We start from the raw sequence: 20272 nt of genomic DNA, 5'->3' as shown, positions 1-20272 counted from the left end.
CTCTAAGATACTAAGCAGCACTGCCCTGAAACTGTCTGGTCAGCAGAGTTTAAGTCAAACAGACTTTCTCAAATGGGAAACAGAGTCATGAGAAAATCTGGAAGGCAGGCAAAGGTATGGTGTTCACTACAGGGACTGAACCTTGCCATCTTCTCTGCAGATCAGACCTATGAGATTCGTGTTGCTAATATTTTCCCTGGGATGCCCAAATAGCATCACTGGCTCTTTCACTTTGGACTGGCTTTGTTCCAGGTCCAATTGCTGCTCTGCAGTAGTCCCGACATGCAGAATTCCTTTCTTGACTCTCATTGTTAGTACCTACAGAGAACCCCAAACCAGTCAAATTGGGCCTGCCCAGGGCATCAGCCCAAAAGAAAAATCCAAACACCAGCTAAACAGCTCACCCTTTAAATCTTCCCGCACGCGCGGATTTATTCAGTTCATTTCAAAGGTCTTTCTGGTGCCGTAGAGTTCTGCTTTTGAGCGCTTCTCTTCCCCTTATTCAGGAGATAGCTCTTCTACCTTAAAATCAAGAGGCTGCACTCATTTGGACACTTCCAGAGGGACCGGATCTTCTCCCTTAGAAGTGACAGCAGCTGCAGTCCTCAGAGAGGCGGCGTGACGTTGTGGATAAAGCACTGGAATTAACATCAGGAATGACCCAGCTCCCAGTGCTGCTTCTGCTGCTTCCTAGTTGTAAGACAAGGGTCAAATTGCTTAATCCCTTTGAGCCCCTTATTATCTGTAACATCTACCTATCTCATGGGGTTGTTGTCAAGATCAAATTAAGCCAATGTATGCAAAACACTTTGTAAATCTTCAACCGCTATAAAAATGTCAGCTATGTCTTATATAATTGCTGTTCCCTATAATTCAGGGGGGTTGATAATTTCCCCAAGGGTAAGATTAAGGAGAATAAACGTTCTGATATACACTCAACCTGAGAGATGGGGGGCAGGAGTAACAGCTGCAATCTCTAAATGGGACTTTTCTTTTTGGGGGCTGTTGGATGGAGGACTGAAAGAAAATTGAGGTTAGTGATACCTGATACAGTTTGTGATACAGTTAATGTACTGATACGAACACTCTGGCATCTATGGTAATTAAAGGCTGACTACAAACTAACAGAGGTAGCTAGGTGGCACAGTGAATAGAGTGCTAAGCCTGGAGTCAGGAAGGCATGAGTTGAAATGTGGCTTCAGACACTTCCTAGGTGTGTGACACTGGGCAACTCACTGAACCCTGTTTGCCTCAGTTTCCTCATCAGTCAAATGAGCTGGAGAAGGAAATGGCAAACCACTCCATTATCCTTGCCAAGAAAACTCCAAATGAGGTCACAGAGTCAGACACAACTGAAATGACTCACCAACACCAACAAAATCCTTGTTCCTTTCCACTTCCTCCCCCCCCACTCCCCACCAAAAAGAAAAAAAAAATGCACATAAAAAAACTCACTGCAAGATGAATGTTTCTTGAGAGCAAAAGCTGTCTCACTTTTCTTCTCATATCTTCAAGACCTTGCATAGTGCCTAACACATGGTTGACAACAAATTGCTTGTCGACTGATTGAAGGCATAGTGGAAGAACCAGCCTCAGAGATAATCTGCTCACTTTTTAGAGGGAAGAGTAGGGAAAATCGAGTGCATTGTTTAATCTATCAGGAAATAATAGCCTCCTTTTTAAAAGTTTCGGTGGAATTACTCTAAGCACAGTTTAACAGAAGAATCTACTCCTACTATATGTTTTTTGAATTATCCTATTCCCAACTGTACTATTTGAAATCTCTAGTATTTTGTCTCTCTAATCTCCTTTTCAATTTCCAGAAAATGGAAGTATTATTGTGAAGCACTTATATCCTAATGAAGTTAAGTCATTCAGGTAACAATTGGATGCAGACTGAGGTTTTCTTAATAACTTGGTTCATTTGTTCTACCTCTGAATCACAACTTCTGATATGTTATTTCACACCCTCTAAATTCTTCTGAAAATTGACTTGTATCTGGAATTGGATCATGTTTCATTGAGTAAGATATGTTTGTTCTTATATTCAGTGCAAATGAGAGGGCAGTTCTGTTTTCATCATGAATTTTCCTGAGTTTATTAAAAAAGAAGAAAATTAAATCAATTAGTGTTAGACAGCTATGTGTCCCGGCATACATTCAGTCAGACCTCCATTTCTGAGCAAGGATTGGATACTTCCATCCACAGCTTTACTTACTGCTATTTCTGCCTTTCCAGAGATGTTACAACAAACTGTATTATCAGAAGAAAGATGTCAGGAAAAAAAATCAGTAAGTTCCATTCTCAGTGAGAAATTGAAAATTAAAGGATAGGGGAAAGGTACAGTAGGGAGAGGGGGACTACAATTCTACTGTACAAAAAAGTCATAAAGCAATTTAAAGCTAATGTAGAACTGATCCATGATGTGAATAAGTGAGGCAGAGTGAAGTAATGATGATGATGATGATGATGATGATGATGACGATGATGATGACCATGTCCAATACCATGCAGTATTTATGAAACAGAGATGATATTATTGTCCCATCTGATGTTCCTAGAAGCCTCATAATTTCTATAACTCCTTGATTTAAGAAAAGTACAGTACTATTGCTAATATTCTGAACAGAGTTTTCTAAAGTTTCAATATAAAGAAGATAATAATTTTATTTTAATTTTTGAAGAAATCATTTAAAAATGTTTGCTGCATTCTCAAACACAATTTCCCTATATGTGTGTGCATATAATAAAGCAGGGGAAATTATTAGTACTATTACATAGTAGAAAAAGTGCTAGATTTGGAGACAGAGGAACTGGGTCCAAATTCTAGCTCTTACTACCTGTGTGATCTTGAGCCCAGACATACTTACTCATTTGTAAAATTTGGGGGCACTACAGAGGTGTCAAATACATAGCCCACACAATTCCCAAGGGCTGGAAGGAACCAAATTAAAATGTAATTGGGGAATGTTCAACAAAAAATTTAAAAACCAATAAAAGATATATAATGTTAATTTGTGGTTTTCTTAGTCAATATGCAGCTAGCAGGGATCCATTTCTATTTGAGTTTGACACCATTGGACTAGATAATCTCTAAACATCTTCCTATTTCTAAATCTATAATTTTATCTAAGTATTCACAAGGCAAAGCAGCCTTAAATAAATAACTCTAAAAGTACTAAGTTCTAAAGTGTTAGATGGATATTATCAGAGTGGTATTATTATTAAATTATTATAATTAGATAAAACTTTACTTAAGAATTCCCAAACAGTCTTTACCAAAGAGTTATGTTCACTAGAGGTTTCCCCCGTGACTTAACAATTGTCGCACTTAGAGACTTATCTTCATATCTATTCATTGAGAATAAGACATTTTCTTGCCTCCCAAGTTCCAGGTTAATTTCTATTCAAGGGCTGGTCTTGGCTTCTCCTAAAGTAGAAAGTATTAAAATAATGCCCCAAAGACACACTCCCATTGCTGTTAGAAGAGCAAAATATAACGACATTTTAAATTATTAGGCTGACATAGCTGAAACCTGTGAGCTGAGCAAGGAGGACAATAGTATATGATGAAATTACTAAAAGTCTCTCAAGTGTCTCTGGTAAAATGATAGTAATTCTTCCTCAAATCAGATGAGAGGATGCCCAAAATACAAGTAGCTCTAGCTATATTTCTTACTCCCTCTACCAAGTTGCAAAGTTCTTTAGGTCTGGGATTGAGTTCTTTAGGGCCAAGACTGTGGTATTTTAGTCTTTGCATTCTCATGGCCTAGCATATCATTTTGTACTTCAAGGAATTTCCCAAGGTGGTGCAGTGGATAGAACAGACTTGGCTGGAGTCAGGAAGAATTGAGTTCAAATCTAGCCTCAGATGCTTACTAGCTATGTGACCATGGCACGTCATTTAACTTCTGTTTGCCTCAGTTTCCTCATCTGTAATTGGGTATAATAATAGCTCCCACTTCCTAGGGTTGTTGGGAGAATAAAATGAGATAATATTTGTATAGTCCTTTGAAAACCTTAAAGCACTATTGAATGCTAGTTATAATTATTATTTCATGTTAAAGATACCTTAGGTGGCTTCCCTGTGGTAGAATTATCAGAGGAAATGGGAGAAGGTGAAGATGAGGAAACTGAAAGGAACTTGACCAATGTTACAAAGGGAGTAAATCACCAAGAAGGGTTTTGAAATCAGGTCATCTGACTCTCAAACAAGAATTCTTTTCACTGGACCATGCCAACTTATCCAACAGCTCTAAAGCTCCCACAATATGTGGCATATCAATGACATTTGGCTAACTCTGCTACAGATTTTCATCACGTAGCTTTTCATAATTCAGTGGTGGGCTTCCTTCTGCTGGCAGGCAATCCTTGACCCCCAAAGGGAAGTTAGAAGATGAGTTTCTTTAATGTTCATTGCCATAAAATTGCAGTTTTCTCTCTTGTCTCCTCTGAACACAATGCAGAGACAGAAGTACAAAAAAAAAGTAAATGAAATTTCAGGGAAAAAAGCAACAAGGAAAGTTCAACTATAGTCCTTTGTGCAGATGGATATTGCTTCCTGTCTCATAGGAAGCATCCCCATTACATACAACCTGTCATCTCTGCTGTCTGGGTTAGTGTCTCCTCACTTCCTGGAATCAAACATAACTAAGCAAAACAACAAAAGTTGGAATTTCTCTATTTCTGGAATGCCAAATCTTTATTACTGGAATTTTTAACTTTTCAGCCTCGCTGGCACCACATGTATAATAAAATCACAGTTTTTTTTCACATTTTTTTAAAAATAAGTATCACAATGTATATTTCAGCAATGGACTTTAACTTTCTGCCCCAGCTAGCTTCCCCTCATCCTTCATGAAGAGCAAACATTTGCTTTAATATCCAAATAAGCTGTACCATTTATAATTTTTACATGGCCAACAAAATTCTCAATTTTTTATTAGATATTGGTTAGGCCTCACATGTGGGCAAAGAACATGGAGAGAAGTTTATAGCATGAAGAGGGATATGCCATCTACAAGATCAGTTTTATACTGGCATAAACTAGAATGTTATCCCAGTTGACGTCATTTCATAATAACCTTTAGACATTATAGCCCGGTCCTGGAATTGGGAATTCAAATTTGATTTTAGACACTTACTAGCTGTTTGACCCTGGGCAAATCATTTAACTTCTGTTTGCCTCAGTTTCTTTATCAGCAAAATAGAGATAATAATGGTACCTACGTCACACAGTTGTGAGAACCAAATGAGACAATAATTGCAAAGTGCTTAGGACCATGTCTGGCACAAAGTAAACACTATAGAAATTTAGCTATCATTGTCATTATCTTTATTATTATTATTAGCTATCATTAACTCTAGTATACCATTCTTTAAACTGAAATAAGGGCCATGGGACAAAGTGTCTGAGATCAGCCTAGTTCAAACACAGCTCCCCAGTCCCTTCCCCAAACCAGCTCAGCCTTCACTCTAGATGCCTTCCTCTTCTCTCCTCCCACCTTGCTCATTTCCCCCTCCTATCCCTAGCTTCTTCCCCATCTCCTCCTTCCTTTCACTGAAAATCTCCCTATCCTTTTCAATAGCCCTACTCCAATGTTACCCAGTCTGAAGTACTGGTTCCATTTCACTTGTCCCCATTAACATTCTTTCACTTAGCATTGTGCATTGTGTTTTTGTGAAAATAATTCAAGTCATTAGGTAGAATACACCTGTAATTAGGAATTTCATTTCATACTGTTGTTCTCCTTGCAACTGTTAGCTCATAGGCTTCAGTTATCCTAGCCTAATAATTTAAAATGTCATTATATTTTGCTCTTCTTACAGCAATAGGAGCCTGTCTTTGGGGCACTGTTACAACATTCTATAGTTTTAACAGAAGCTGAGAGCAGCTTTTGAATAGAAATCAACCTGGAATTTGGAGGAAAGAAAATGACTTATTCTCAATGAATAGATGGGAAGATAGGTCTCTAAGTGAGACAACTGTCAGGTCATGAGGGACAAACCTTTCCTGGGAATCCTTAAGTACAGGAATGACCTGGAGCTAATCTGGAAGCTCCCAAGTCACCTATGATAGAAGCAATTCTGTTGGATTAACTTCAAACTGTATCACTTTCCAAATAAAGCCTTAAGTTTGGGCAAAAATAAAGTATAATAAAGAGAATACCACTGACATTCATTATATTCTTCCTACAGTACAGGGATAAAGACTTGTTCTTAATGTTCACAGAGCAAGAGAAAAAAAATTTAAGGTTCCAACATTACAAACAATTTTGGTATATTAGACCATCTGGTGTTTGGATGAATGAATGAATGAATGAAGAAATGACTGAATGAATAAATGAAAAAAGATTTAAGTGTTTATTATGTGCTCGGCATATTGGCACTAGACAACCAGGTGGTGAAATGGATAGAGCACAAGGCCTTGAGTCAGGAAGACCTGAATCCAAATCTAGCTACAGGTACTTACTAGTTATGTGATCTAGAGCAAGTCATTTTACCTGTTTGCCTCAGTTGTCTCAACTGAAAATGGGCATAATAATAACACCTACCTCACAGGGATGCTGTGATGATCAAATGAGAACAATATTCATAAAGTGCTTTAGCAGAATACCTGGCATAGAGTAGGTACTACATAAAGGCTTATTCTTTTTCCCCCCGAACACTAGGCTAAGTGAAGGAAATATAATACAAAAACAAAAAAAAAAACAAAACAAAAACAAAAATACTTAAGGCAATCCTTATTCTTAAAGAGCTTATATTATTTTAAGGGGGAAACAAAACATATTGGGAAGTGACACCCTGAAATGAGGTATCAAAGGGCCCTTCCAGCTCTAAGTCTGTGATCCTATTATTTAGAATATTACAGCTATATATTAACTCTTCAATAGAGAGAAAAGTAATAAATGGTGTAATTTATTCAATGATAGCAGCTTTGCTAACCATTTTCCAAATTATTAGGGCACAAATTCTTTCAGACTGAAGAATTCATATTGATTCTGTCTATACTTACCAATCCCTTCTTACCCCTGTCAGCCAGCTTTCTTCTTCCTCTTTCTCTTGCTCTCCAAATGAATATGTTGAAATGAAAACTGCAAAGTTCTTACCCCACAGGTTCCTTACCATGCCTACTGATCCTTCACCAAGCCTCATAAGAATCTTGCGCTCTTCTGCACTTCCAACAACAATAAAATAATGCTAAGCTTTTAATTCTGTTGAAATTGGGGATGGCTAACCAAGACAGGGAGGGGTAGAGTAGAGAGCAGGAAGGCATGATTCCAGGGAAGATAAGGAGGAATGGGCATATGGGAGAAGAAGCTCTGCTTAATTAAGAAGCAATACCACCACCTACACTTGATAGCAGACCTGAGAAATAGTGGCCTAAGAAAATTGGAGTTTCTTCCTTTCATAGACAATATCATGGCTGGCCTTTAAGCAGTGAGATGATTTAGAAAACAATGAAAACAACAACAAAACAGAAAAAGGACAGATCTGCTACTTCAATCCAGAGAGGCAAAGGGGGAAATGGCAAGGGTTTGATTCACTTTTAGAGATTTACCTCAGGGTCATACAAGGAGTCAGGATTAGAAACCTTGGTCTTTTCCATCCAGATCTAATACAGATTCCACAACACCTTACTGGCTTTTTTCCAGAGGAGGGAGATCAACCTTTCAAATAATGAATCATGCTACAGCTTTCTTCCTCGCTACGAAGGTAAAGAGATCTAAGTAATTAAGACCTGAGTAATTCAGAAAGTACTTTGGCTATATTAATATTACCCAAGGGTTCTGTTTGAGCATTGTAATAATGATGCATTGACATTTCATGACAAAATGATTCAAAAGGTAATGGTGTGGGGGAGGGGGTGGGGAGGATAAGGAAGAGAAAGACACAGCAGTAGTGGCTGAACTGTGTTCCCAGGGGCCCTCTGTCATTTGGCTCTCATTACAAAATGCTGGGCAATTACCACTGTAACATTCTGATCACCGTTTCTGTAATTCTCAGCTGAGTGACACTGAGCAAACTGGGGAGCAGTGAAAGAGATAGCATTTGCTCAGAGGAAAGAGTCCTTGACTGCTTTCTGTGACATCTCAGTCACTGCTCTGAACCCCCATCGATGCATCGCATCTCCCATCAGGGCTGACTAAGTTAGTTATGGCAGATGGGAGATGGTAAAGGACAGTGGAGGACTCAGTGAGGATCAGAGCTGCTGACACATGTCCTCTCTCATTTGATATGAGCCCACTCTTTCAGAATTCATAGAAGGGAAATAGACGTTTGGAAACTCAAATATGACAGACAGAATGCTTTCCTCTTCAGTTTCACAGCATGTGGGACTGAATATCAGAAGCTGGGGAAAAAAAAATATTCCCAAATGGTCCCTGATGGTTTAACAGACCGGCAGTGTGAACCTTTATTTTATTTTTACAAAGAGCCAAAAAGTTTTGTTTATGATGGGTGTGTCTAGGTTCAGGGGTAGAAAATTTCCAGAAATCTTTCCATTCATCTTCAAATCTGTGCTCCTCCCTTCTTTGTTTGCTCTTTGTATGGTCTTTATCCACTGAAATGCTCAGGAACCCACGATTGCCTCAAGGGCTTGGAGCCTGACATAGAAGGTCCAAAGTAGACAGAAAAGTTTTCAGAATCCTTTTGATTTTGAAAAAAAAAACATTAAAATTTTACCTACTAACAAATAATGCAAATCCTCACATCCTGAATGCAGCCCCTTCCTAATAGATATTTTTGTTACAACTTGAGATGTCTCATCTCCACCTCCTGCATGGAGCCTTCTCTGATCTTCCTCCCCTCCCCAAAGTTCTTAATAATCTCCTCTTCTTGACATTACTTTGTATTATCATTTATTGATGTATATGGTACATCATTTCCCCCCCCCAAAGAAATATAAACTCCATGATATCAGAGACTGTTTGCCAAGTACCCAGTTACATAACCCCTGGCTAGGCACATAGTAGGTGATGGAGTGATGGGACCTGAACCTCTAAAAGGAAAAGACCATGTCTTTGAAAGAAACCCAGTCCTTGCATTTCAGCAGCTCAGATCACTGGCCTCTGCCCAAGGTAATTGGCCCACCCCAGGCCACCTAGATCACACAATTAGCTTACTTGACTTTCCTTTCACTGTAGCTCTTGACCCACCCCAGACTACTTGCCATTCCTTAATTCCATCCAGATCCTTTCACTGTCCTTTTTGTATATAAGCATCAGTCTCACCCCCCATTAAGTCACAGGTTCACTAGGAACCCTGCCCTCTTCTATTGGCTTTACAATAAACTGCTACCTGACTAGGAGATGGTTTCAGCATGTGAATTTATTCCAGGCAGATGCTGCCCTGTACCCTGATACCTCAGGATTCCCAGCAACCCCAAACCTTATCAGTAGGCACTTAATAAATAGTTGTTTAGTTGATTTTAATTGAAGTAATTTGAACATTTTAAATTGTTTGGTCAGTTAAGATTGTTGCTTTTCAGTCATGTCCAACATTTCATGACCCCATTTGTGGTCATGAAAAAGATGCTAGAGTAATTTGCCATTCATTCTCCAGTTCATTTTGCACATGAGGAAATTGAGGCAAACTGTTAAGTGACTTACTGAGGGGTCACACAATTAGGAAGTGTCTGAGGCTGGATTTGAACTCAGGTCTTCCTAACTCCAGGCCCACTGCTCCATCCACTGCTCCACCTAGCTGCCCTAGTAGGATCAATACCTGAAAGGAAAACTGAAGGACAGACTTTGTGTTATATCTACCCCTATTTATCCTGTATATAGCTTCTTTACATACAGTTGTTTGCTTGTTGTCTTTAGCATTAGACTGTGAGCTCCTTGAGGGCAAGGACTTTCTTTGTATCTCCAGGGCTTAGCATAGGGCCTTGGCACACAGTAAGCAAGGCAAACAGGATTAAGTAACTTGCCCAAGGTCACACAACTAGGAAGTGTCTGAGGCTAGATTTGAACTCAGGTCTTCCTGATTCCAGGCCCAACGTTCTATCCACTGTACCACCTAGCTGCCATTCAGTTAAGATAGTCAAACTACAAATATATATTGAATGCCTACTATGTCAATGAACAAAAAAAAAACATTTTTTAGGCACATACTATACCAGGCACAGTCAAATCTCGTAAGTAATCCATCAATTCCATCCAATAATTGATATAATTTCTTTTTTTTTCTTTAATTGATACATAGATTTGGCCTTTTAATGCTGATCTTTCTTACTTTCATGTCCAAGGTAAGTGATGATATTGCCACTACCTGGTGAGGATATTTTAAAACTCAAGTATCTTAGCATAGACTTCCACCTTCTACATGGAATTGTGATTCATTCTGAGGTAAATTACGTAGGAAAAGTATTTTTCTGCTTAAGTATTTCACCTGGTTGCAAAGTTAAGCATTACCCAATAGTTAATGGAGAGGTTCATAGTAGGTGTGAGTAGACCTTAAGGAATTGTGAAGAAGTGGTACTCCTTACACTTTTAAGAGTATACCATAGGGGACAGCTAGGTGGTGCAGTGGATAGAGCACTGGCCCTGGATTCAGGAAGACCTCAGTGCAAAGCCAGCCTCAGACACATAACACTAGCTGTGTGACCCTGGGCAGGTCACTTAGCCCTGTTGCCTAGCCAAAAAAAAAAAAAAAAAAAAAGAATGTACCACAGAGTACCTTGAACCTGGGCCATTAGAGCCCTAGGGAACCCAAGGTATGAGTATCCCACAGTGTGTTAGGGGATAACCCAGAGGGAATTACATACACAACTGTTTTCACACATATTCCTCACACTTTTTAAAGAGAAAGCCCCGAGTTCATATTTTAGAAGCAATTTGGAAAGAATTGATGCATTCTCTTATTGGATGATAGATCTCAGAGGCAAAAAAACCAATCAGACAAAAGCAATGTTGTCAGCAGTCTAGCCATGCTCTGCGACATTTCCAGCTTCAGGGATCTAATCAAAATTAAAAACATAAAGAAATAATGCATGAGCATGAGATAGGGCATAATTTGAGAATGTTTTATTCATTTAACAATTGCTTTTATAGCCTTTTTTAGTGTAAGAATGAATTTGTTGAGAGAAAATTAAGCTCTAATATTAATAATGAGAAGACTATTTAAATATTCTTCTTCTATAGGTGACTATGTTCAATTCCCAGAATTTCAGAGCTTGAAGGAATCCTAGGGTTCGACTCTCTCATTAAGTAGAGAGGAAACTGAGGTTTCAAAAGGGACATGGATGGGCACACAAGAAGTTATGATGGTCTTACAAGAAATAAATGACAAAACCAGAATTCAAAATGAGCATTCTGATGTTAGATTTTCAACCATCCCACACTGGATCTTGGTCAGGGCTGGCCCTGTCCTGCCCCACCCCCCACTCTTTCACCTTCTGGGTTTCCTCCTGATTGGCCTTCACCCTGTTAATTTAACCACTAATACAGGCATTCTCTTTACCCTGAGATGTCAATGACTCTCCATTCAGCTCTGTGGGGATGAGTATTCCAAACAGCCCGGAGAGTAAATCTTATATTTTTTACTTCTTTCACAAAGCAAGACTGTAGCATGCTACTGTTGCTTAACTGTAGCACAATTTCTAAACTTGAAAGGAAATTATATTTCTTTGAAGATATTTAAAAAGGAGAAGGAACTCTACTGTCAAACAATCTCTGAATCTCCCTAGAAAACCAGTTCATGAATACACTTAGTCCATCAACATATTTTTGTTTTGCTTTGGATTATTTATTTTATTTTTAATTTATGGAATAAAACAAACATTTCTTAACAGTACAATACAAAAAGATGATTGCATGTCAACATATTTTTACTCATTTCAGGTTTTGTTTATTCAAGAAGACTGGATTGCTAGGAGCATCTACCAATGCCACTTCTCATTTTGCATTCCGATACATTTAGCCTGTGTAGAATAGAAAGAGTACGAAGATTAACTGGGACAGGACTGGCTCCTATATTCACTCATTCATTTTTATTTATTCATTCATTTATTCACCAAAAACTTATTTAGTTTATTGGATCCTGTGGTGGAAGGAGAAGAGAAGGAGGATACATACAGGTGTGAATAAATGACATTGTTTAGGTCATGTTGACTCAGATCAATATTCTTCAATGGCTCACTGTTGCCGGGTGAGTAAAATTGAAATTCCTTGGCCTGTCTTTCGAGGCCCTTCACAATCTGGTGCTCAATCCTATCTCATAACCTCTTTTCACAATATGCTCAAAGCAGACTACTTATTATGCACATTCTAGGTCCACACATCCATGTCTCTGTACCTTTCCTTGTTATTCTCTGTATCTGGAGTATTTCTCCTTATAGCTTCCATCTGTCAAATTGTTATCCATCCTTTAAAGTGTAACTCACATGCTATTTCAGCCAGGAGGCCTTCTTATGTAACCCATTCTTGAATGTGTAGTAACCTCTCTCTCTCTCTCCCCCCAGCCTTAGCTCTTATAGGCCCTTTGACATCTCTTATACATCTCATCCAGTTATTTGTATTCAGAACAGGGATTATGTCATATTTTAACTTTGTATCTCTCCCAGGCACCAACAGTCCTGTAAATGCTGTTCTGTTGTTTTTCAGTTGCCATTTGGGGTTTTCTTGGCATAGATACTGAAGTGGTTTGCCATTTCCTTCTCAAGTTCATTTCACATATGAGGAAACCGAGGCAAACAGGGTTAAGTGACTTGCCCAGGGTCACACAGCTAGTAATTGTCTGAGGTCACATTTGAACTCAGGTCTTCCTGACTCCAGGCCTGGCATTCTAACTGCCACCTAGCTGCCCATCCAATTGTTTATTGAATTAAATACATAGTCTCAGTCCTCAAGAGTGTACAGGCTAAAACGGAGAAGCTGAGAAGATAAGTAGACCAAATAATTAAAATACAAAGGAGAATATTGAATTCAATTAAATAAACATCTATTATTTTCCAAACACTATGCTAGTACAAAGTCAAAAGTCAGCTAGTCCTTATCCTGAAGAAGCAGCTGATATTTTCCTCTGTCTCTGTATCCAATCATGTAGCTGATCTTCCTGTAGATTCTTTCAAAGAGATATGATATGTAAAGAGATAAGTACAATGGTATGGTCTTATATGGGGCACCTAGATGGTGTAGTGGATAGAGCACCAGCCCTGGAGTCAAGAAGATATGAGTTCAAATCTGGCCTCAGACATTTAAGAGATGTGTGACCTTGAGCAAGTCACTTAACCCTGTTTGCCTCAGTTTCCTCATATGTAAAATGAACTAGAGAAGAAAATGGCAAACCACTCTAGTATCTCTGCCAAGAAAACCCCAAATGGCATCAGGGAGAGTCAGTCACAACTTAAAAACAACTGAACAACAACACGGACTTGAAAGAATAGTGTCAAGAGCTTTAAAGCTCAAAATGATCCGAGGCTGATGAGGAAAACTCAGATTTGTTTGCCTTTTTTCTTTTTTTTAAACAATATTGTAGAAAGTAGGAGGATCAAAGAAAGGAAAGGACAGCTCCATGGGGGTGGATGAGATAATAATCACTAACTATAGAGAGAAAGAGCTTTTTAAATCTCATTTTGCTTTTCATTCCTCTGCCAAGGAGAATTTTAGACTGAAAAGCATAGGGAAAAAAATAAGCTAACAGGGGGTGAATACCCAAGATTGGTAAGGAGATAACAAGACAGCACCTAGCTGCCCTTGATGAGTTCAGGGCACCTGGCCTATGTGAACTATATTTCAGGGAACTGAAAGAAATAGTAAATGGGATTGTTGAGCCACTGTCAGTAATTTTTGAAAGATAGTGGAGAATATGAGAGGTATATACTTCAGGGCTGAAGAAGGGTAAATCCTTTCCTGATTTTCAAAAGAGTTAAGAGATTGAGGTTTGAAAACTATGAGCCAGTGAGTTTGACACCAGTTCCTGGAAAGATTATAGAGTGCATTATTAAAATATTTAGTAAAAGGAAGCGACAATAACAAAGAATCAGCATGACTTCATGAAGAGCAGGTCATACCAGGCTCACCTTATTTCCTTTATTAACAAAACAACTAAACTGATAGATTAGGAGATATAGTTTACTAAAGATTTTAGCGAAACATTTGATGAAGTCTCTCATGCTGTTCTTTTTGGGAAAAAATGGAGAGAGGTGGGCTACACAATACTATAATTAAATGTATCTGGAACCAAATGAATAATGGAACCCAAAGAATAGTTCAATGTCAACTGGGAAGGGCATGTCCAGGGGAGTGTCTCAGGGATCTGTGGTCAGCCACTATTGCTAAGCTTTGATCTACTACTTGGATAAAGGCATGTTTATGATATTTGCAGATAACACAAGTCTCTCAAGGGTAGCTAATAAACATACTAGCTGACAGAACTGGTATCCAAAAAGAGCTTGACAGGCTGGAATATTGGGTAGAATGAAATAAGATGGAACTCAATAGGGATAAATGTAAAATGTTTCGCTTTCTTTCAAAAAAATCAACTTTAGAAATACAAGGTGGGAGATTTATGTTTAGAAGTGGGAATTTTATAACCCCATAAAATTTTATGATTCTTCGTGTCCCCATTTGGAGTTTTCTTGGCAAAGATACTGGAGTGGTTTCCAGACTCCAGGCCTGGCTCTCTTTCCACTTTCCCACTTAGTTGGTCCATTTTTCTTTTTCTTTTAGTGGACTGAAGTTCAGTACAAGTCAATAGTATGATATGATAGTCAGGAAAATTAATGCAATTTTAGCCAGGATCAAGAGGAATAGTTTTCAGGACCCAGAAAGTCATATTTCTATTCTGCCATGGCCAGATGTTATTCATAGTATTACATTCAGTTCTAGACACAGTATTTTAAGAAAGAAATGGATAAACTGGAGAATGTTCAGAGGAGGGCAACCAGGATGGTGAAAGTTCCTGAGTTCATTCCAAATAGCTGGCATTATATAGTTCTTTGAAATTTGCAAAGCACTTGACATATTGAAATCTCATTTGATTTTCACAATAACCCTATGAAATGATGCTATCTATCCCCATTTTACAGATGAGGAAACTGGGACTGAGTGAAGTTAAGTGACTTGCAGAGAGTCACATAGTTAATGAATATCTGAGGCAGGATTTGAATTTAAGTCTTTGTGATTACAAGGACATCACTATGTTCAATGTTCCATCTAGCTGACTTACATGAAGGTAAGTTGAAAGAACTGAGGCCATTTAACCTGGTAAAAAAAAAAAAGATTCAGGAGGTACATGGTGGCTCTTTTCATGAGTTAAAAGGCTTTTATATGAGAGGTGGCTTACACATATTCTGCTTGGTACTCATTACCTCAAGCCTGGATTATTACAATAGACATTCTTTTTCTGGACCGGCTTGGAGTAGGCGGCCATTGAAAACTATAAGATAATGAGAAGAGAGAGGGCATTAGAGGGATCAGGAAAGTTTTTCTATAGTAAATGATATTTGAAGAGAGAATTTAGGGAAAAAAACTAGGAATTTTATGATGTAGAAACAAGGACAAAATATTGTCCACATATGAGAGGGACAATCTGTGTGACTGCATAGAGAAGAAAGATTGTGTGTAGAGTTTAATGTTTCAGATTAGTTTGTCTGGAGCATAGATTTTATGAAGGGAATTAGTATGAAATAAAAATTAACAAGTGGGTGGGATTCATACTATAGAGGGCTTGAAATGGTAGCCTGGGGAGTTTTTACACTGTTTTAGGAACCATTATAGCAGGGGAGTGACACGATCAGTTCCATAGTTTAGGAAGGCTATTTTAGCAGCTGGGTGAAGGATGGATGAGATTTGAACTAAGATAGTGGCTGTATGAATGGAGAGAAAGCCAGTGATGTTGTTGCGAGAGAATTGATGAGGCTTGATTGACTCTGACAGGTAAGAGAGAGGGAAGACTTAAGGATGACTATATGGTTATAAACTTGTGTTCACGATGGTGGTATCCTGAACAGAAATAGGGAAGTCTGGAAGAGGTATAGGTAGAGATTGGGGGGAAATTAGGAGTTCTGTTTTGGAATGTTATGGTTGAGCTGCCGATGGGGCACAGGATCACAAAACATAGAATAAGAGAGTTGGAAGAGACCTTAGTGGCCATCTAGTCCAACTCATCTGGGAGAAGGTAACCAGCAGGCTGATAACAATGTGTGATGAGTTCTGGAGAGATATTAGGGCTATACATATAGAATTGGAAATAATTTATATAGCAATGATAATTGAACCCAAGGGTACTAATGATATTTTCAGGAGGGACAGTACAGAGGCAGCAAAGAAGAGCATTTAGGACAGATGCCTAGAGAATGCTCATGCTAAAGAGAATATCTGATGATCTGCAAACAATATCAAAAAGGAGCAATGACACAAGAAGCAATGGAACCAAGAGAAAGCCTTTCCAAAGAAGCCAAAGAGTAAGAAAGTGTCCAGCATGTTTAGTAGCACCAAAGCTATGAGGAGGCCAAGGAGAATGAGGATTGAGAAAAGGTCAACAGATTTCACAATTAAAAGGTTATTGGTGGAGGAAATGTGAAAAAATAGAGATATTAATACACAGTTGGTAGAGTTGTTAACTGGTCCAACCATTCTGGAGAACAATTTAGAACTATGTCCGAAGGGCTATAAAATTGTGCATATCCTTTGACCCAGCAATACCACTACTACATCTGTATTCCAAAGAGATCAAAGAAAAAGGAAAGGGACCTATATGTATAAAAATGTTTATAGCAGCTTTTTTGTGTGTGGTAGCAAAGAATTAGAAATTAAGGGGATGACCATCAAATGGGGAATGGTCGAACAAGTTGTGGTGTGTGATTATGATGAAATACAGTGAAATACAAATATAAGAAATGATGAGGGGGGATGGTTTTAGAAAAACCTGGAAAAATCTATCTGTATCAATGTACAGTGAAATGAACAGAACCAGGAAATAATTGTATACTATAATAGCAATTTTATAAAGATGATTCACTATGAAAGACTTAGCTACTCTGATCAATAAAATAATCCAAGACAATTCTGAAGGACTCAAGATGAAAAATACTCTCCACCTCTAGAAAAAGAACTGGTGAACTCCGAGCACTAAATGAAATATAATTTTTCACTTTATTTTTCTTACTTTCTTTGCAGCATGGCTAATACAGAAATGTTTTACATGATTTCACATGTATAATTGAATTCATATTGCTTCTCAATGGGTAAGTAGGAAGGGAGATAATTTGGAATTCAATTAAAAAAAGAAATGTTAAAATAAGTAAATATATTTTTAAAAGTGTTTAGTAACATTAAAGAGGAAAAATCAGATTGTAAAGGACTGAGAAATGAGTGAATGGTGAGAAAATTGAAGCAGTGTGTATAAACTGTTTCTTCTAGGGAATCAGCAGTGAAGGGATGGAAAGATTTAGGGTAGTATCTTGAGGAAAATTCAAGGTGAAGTAAAGGTTGTTTTTGGTTTGGTTTGGTTTTTTAAAGATGGAGTAGACCCAAACATGTTTGTAGGCAATGGGGGAAAGAGCCAGCATATCGAGAGAGATTAAATATAGGGATGAGAGGTAAAATGGTAGATTGGTGTTGGTCAAGCTCGTGGAGGAAATGGAAATGGAAATAGGTTGAATCAAGGGCTCTGGTGGAGGACCCAGAAGGGTCATCACTTATTCTGCAAGACAGGAGTTAAAAAAAAAAAAGGAGTTTAGGTGAAGAAGTGTGAGGTTTTGAGGAATGCAGTTGGAGAAAAGAGGAAGCTGATAGAATATATAGATGATATAAATATCTGTTTTCCCAATAAGGTAAGAAGGTAAAGGTGGTAAATACCATAAAAGTAGGTACAAAGTGGTATATTTTCTTATATTAAATTATATCCGGTAATTTAGCATTTAAGGGATTTTCTGACTAAGTTCAGAAAGGCTTCATTCAATAAAAGCACAATGTAACCTCAATTTAGATTCAATTCAATTCATTCATGTATTGCTTCATTCAACAGGCTTGTATTAAGTGTGTACTATGTGCCAGTCACCATACTAGACTCTAAGACAAAAATTCGATAGTGCCAATTATAAAGGAATTTATTTTCCATTGGACCTATTGTGAAGGAAACTAATTGGATAAACGGAAATATGAATGGCCCAGGAAGATATCTTAGCACCTTTCATTTGCCATGAAAGCGTCTAGACAAATTACATTGCATTTTATTGCACATTAAACTGATTTGCAAGATCCTCTTCAAGGGGAGATGAACTGTTAAAGGCTGTTCTTTGAAATCTACCCTGAAAACAGCCTCAACTATCTAGAAGTCTCAATAGATGAATCTTGGATACATGATGCTACATGTACTATACCAGTATGTAAACATAACTGGAAGAGCAGGACAGATCATTCCACGTCATTCACCTATTTAAGCAATTTCAATAGCTCTCTATTGCCTCTAGGTTAAATGCCAATTTATAAAATGCCAATCCTGTTTGGCATTTGAAGCCCATCACGATCTGTTCCAAGCCCATCTTCCCAGCCTGATTACACTTTCCTCTTGCATTTTATTTTCCAGCCAAACTGTATGCTTGATACTTTTTGATTTTGCTATTTCATGTCCTACCTACATACCTTTATACAGATAAGACTTTGTATACCATCAATGCTTTTCTTGCTCACTTCTACCTCTTAAAATCTCTAGATCCTTTCAATAATCAGCTCACGTGCCATCTTCTACAAAAGACCTTTCTTCATTTCTCTATTTCAGTTGAGTGCTTCTTAACCTGAGCCTTATGGGTTTTTTTTTCCATTTTTAAAATACATTTTGAAAACTGAATTTCAAAATAATTAACTTTCCTAAGTAATTCTATATATTTTATGCATGTAAAAGCATTATTCTGAGAAGGGATCTATAGGCTTCACTAGACTATCAAAAGGGTCCATGACAAAAAAAAAAAGTCGTTAGTTGTTACTGACCCCTTTCAAAATTACTTTGTATTTTTTAAAACAAATTTTGCAATAACTTAATCTATGTATATGTTGCTTCCCCCAGTAAAAGGTAACACCCCCTTTCCCCCCGCCGCCAGGACTAGGATGATTTCATTTTTGCCTTTGTATCCTCAACACTTAGCACAGATCTTGGCACATAGTATGTGCTTTAAATTGCCTGTTGAATTGAATGTAATTAAATGGAAGGAGAAAAGAAACCAAAATGAAGGGTGATCTGGGTCAGAATCACAATGAGACTTCACTGTGTAGGAACTGTATATATGGGTTACCACCAAGATAAAATGCAACAAGGCCAACAACCTAGCTCTGTGTATTCCAGTGTCTTAAAGGATGCATGGCCCTGTTATCACAAATCTTGACAATAGCAGTCTTTTTCTGTTAACAAAACTTTGGTTTATCAAGCATTGGCCAGTCATCGGGGGGTAAATGACTATTTCCTTGCTAACAGAAATAATGTTACATGTTGGAGCTTCCAAGCTCAGGAATTGGTTGTCTTTAGTTTTATTTTTAATTTTCCTTCCAGTCCCTAGACTCACTGGAGACAGGCTGTCACATCATCCTTTGCCCAGCACAATGCCGTGCCCTTTACCTAGTAAAAGAGTGAGGCTGGTCAAGGTGCTGCCTGTCTCCCTGGAACAAACAAAGGAAATGCATCAGGAGAGCTCAGCTGCAGACCCAATGCACATCATTAGGCTGGGGCTGCCATGAGATTCCTCAGATGAAAGCCAATTTCAATGAACATTGTGTTTCGAGACCTGCTTCCTCTTTTACTCTGTAAGAACCGAAGAAGGAACATCCCACTTGCGTCTGCTGACACAAAGGAACGCTGTGGCTGAGAGATCTTATCAGGCCTTCCTGTGCCATGGCAACAGTGTTCCAGTTGTGTCTTGGAAGAATTGCTCATTGTTTCGGGGGAAGGACTGACTCCTTTGGGTGGGATCTCATGGCTTCTTATGGAGTGGAAGTAGGTGGTGCTGGGAGATCAGCCAGGCACATGACCTGGCTTGCCAGCTTTGGAGAAGTCAAATATGGAAGCAAACTTCCTTCATTCAGGCTTTAACGAATTAAATAGTTAGGCCTCTGATTCCTAAAATGTGTTTAAGGGTATATTTCTTTTTAAAAAGTGATCTGCAGATCTTTAAAAGGTGAAAGACACAAAACTGGGTGAAATCTAGAAGGTCCCTGGAAATGCAGACTGTGTCGTTGTTGTCTGTTGTTGTTTTGTTTTTCCCTTAAGGTCTTTTAAGCATTATTTCTAGTGGAAACAGAAGATAGATTCTACTTGGCTCATTATTCATTCATTG

The sequence above is a fragment of the Vombatus ursinus genome, unplaced genomic scaffold (assembly GCF_900497805.2).
Source record: "Vombatus ursinus unplaced genomic scaffold, bare-nosed wombat genome assembly UNPS02009132.1, whole genome shotgun sequence".
Classification (NCBI taxonomy): domain Eukaryota; kingdom Metazoa; phylum Chordata; class Mammalia; order Diprotodontia; family Vombatidae; genus Vombatus; species Vombatus ursinus.
Note: the sequence above shows the minus strand (reverse complement) of the source record.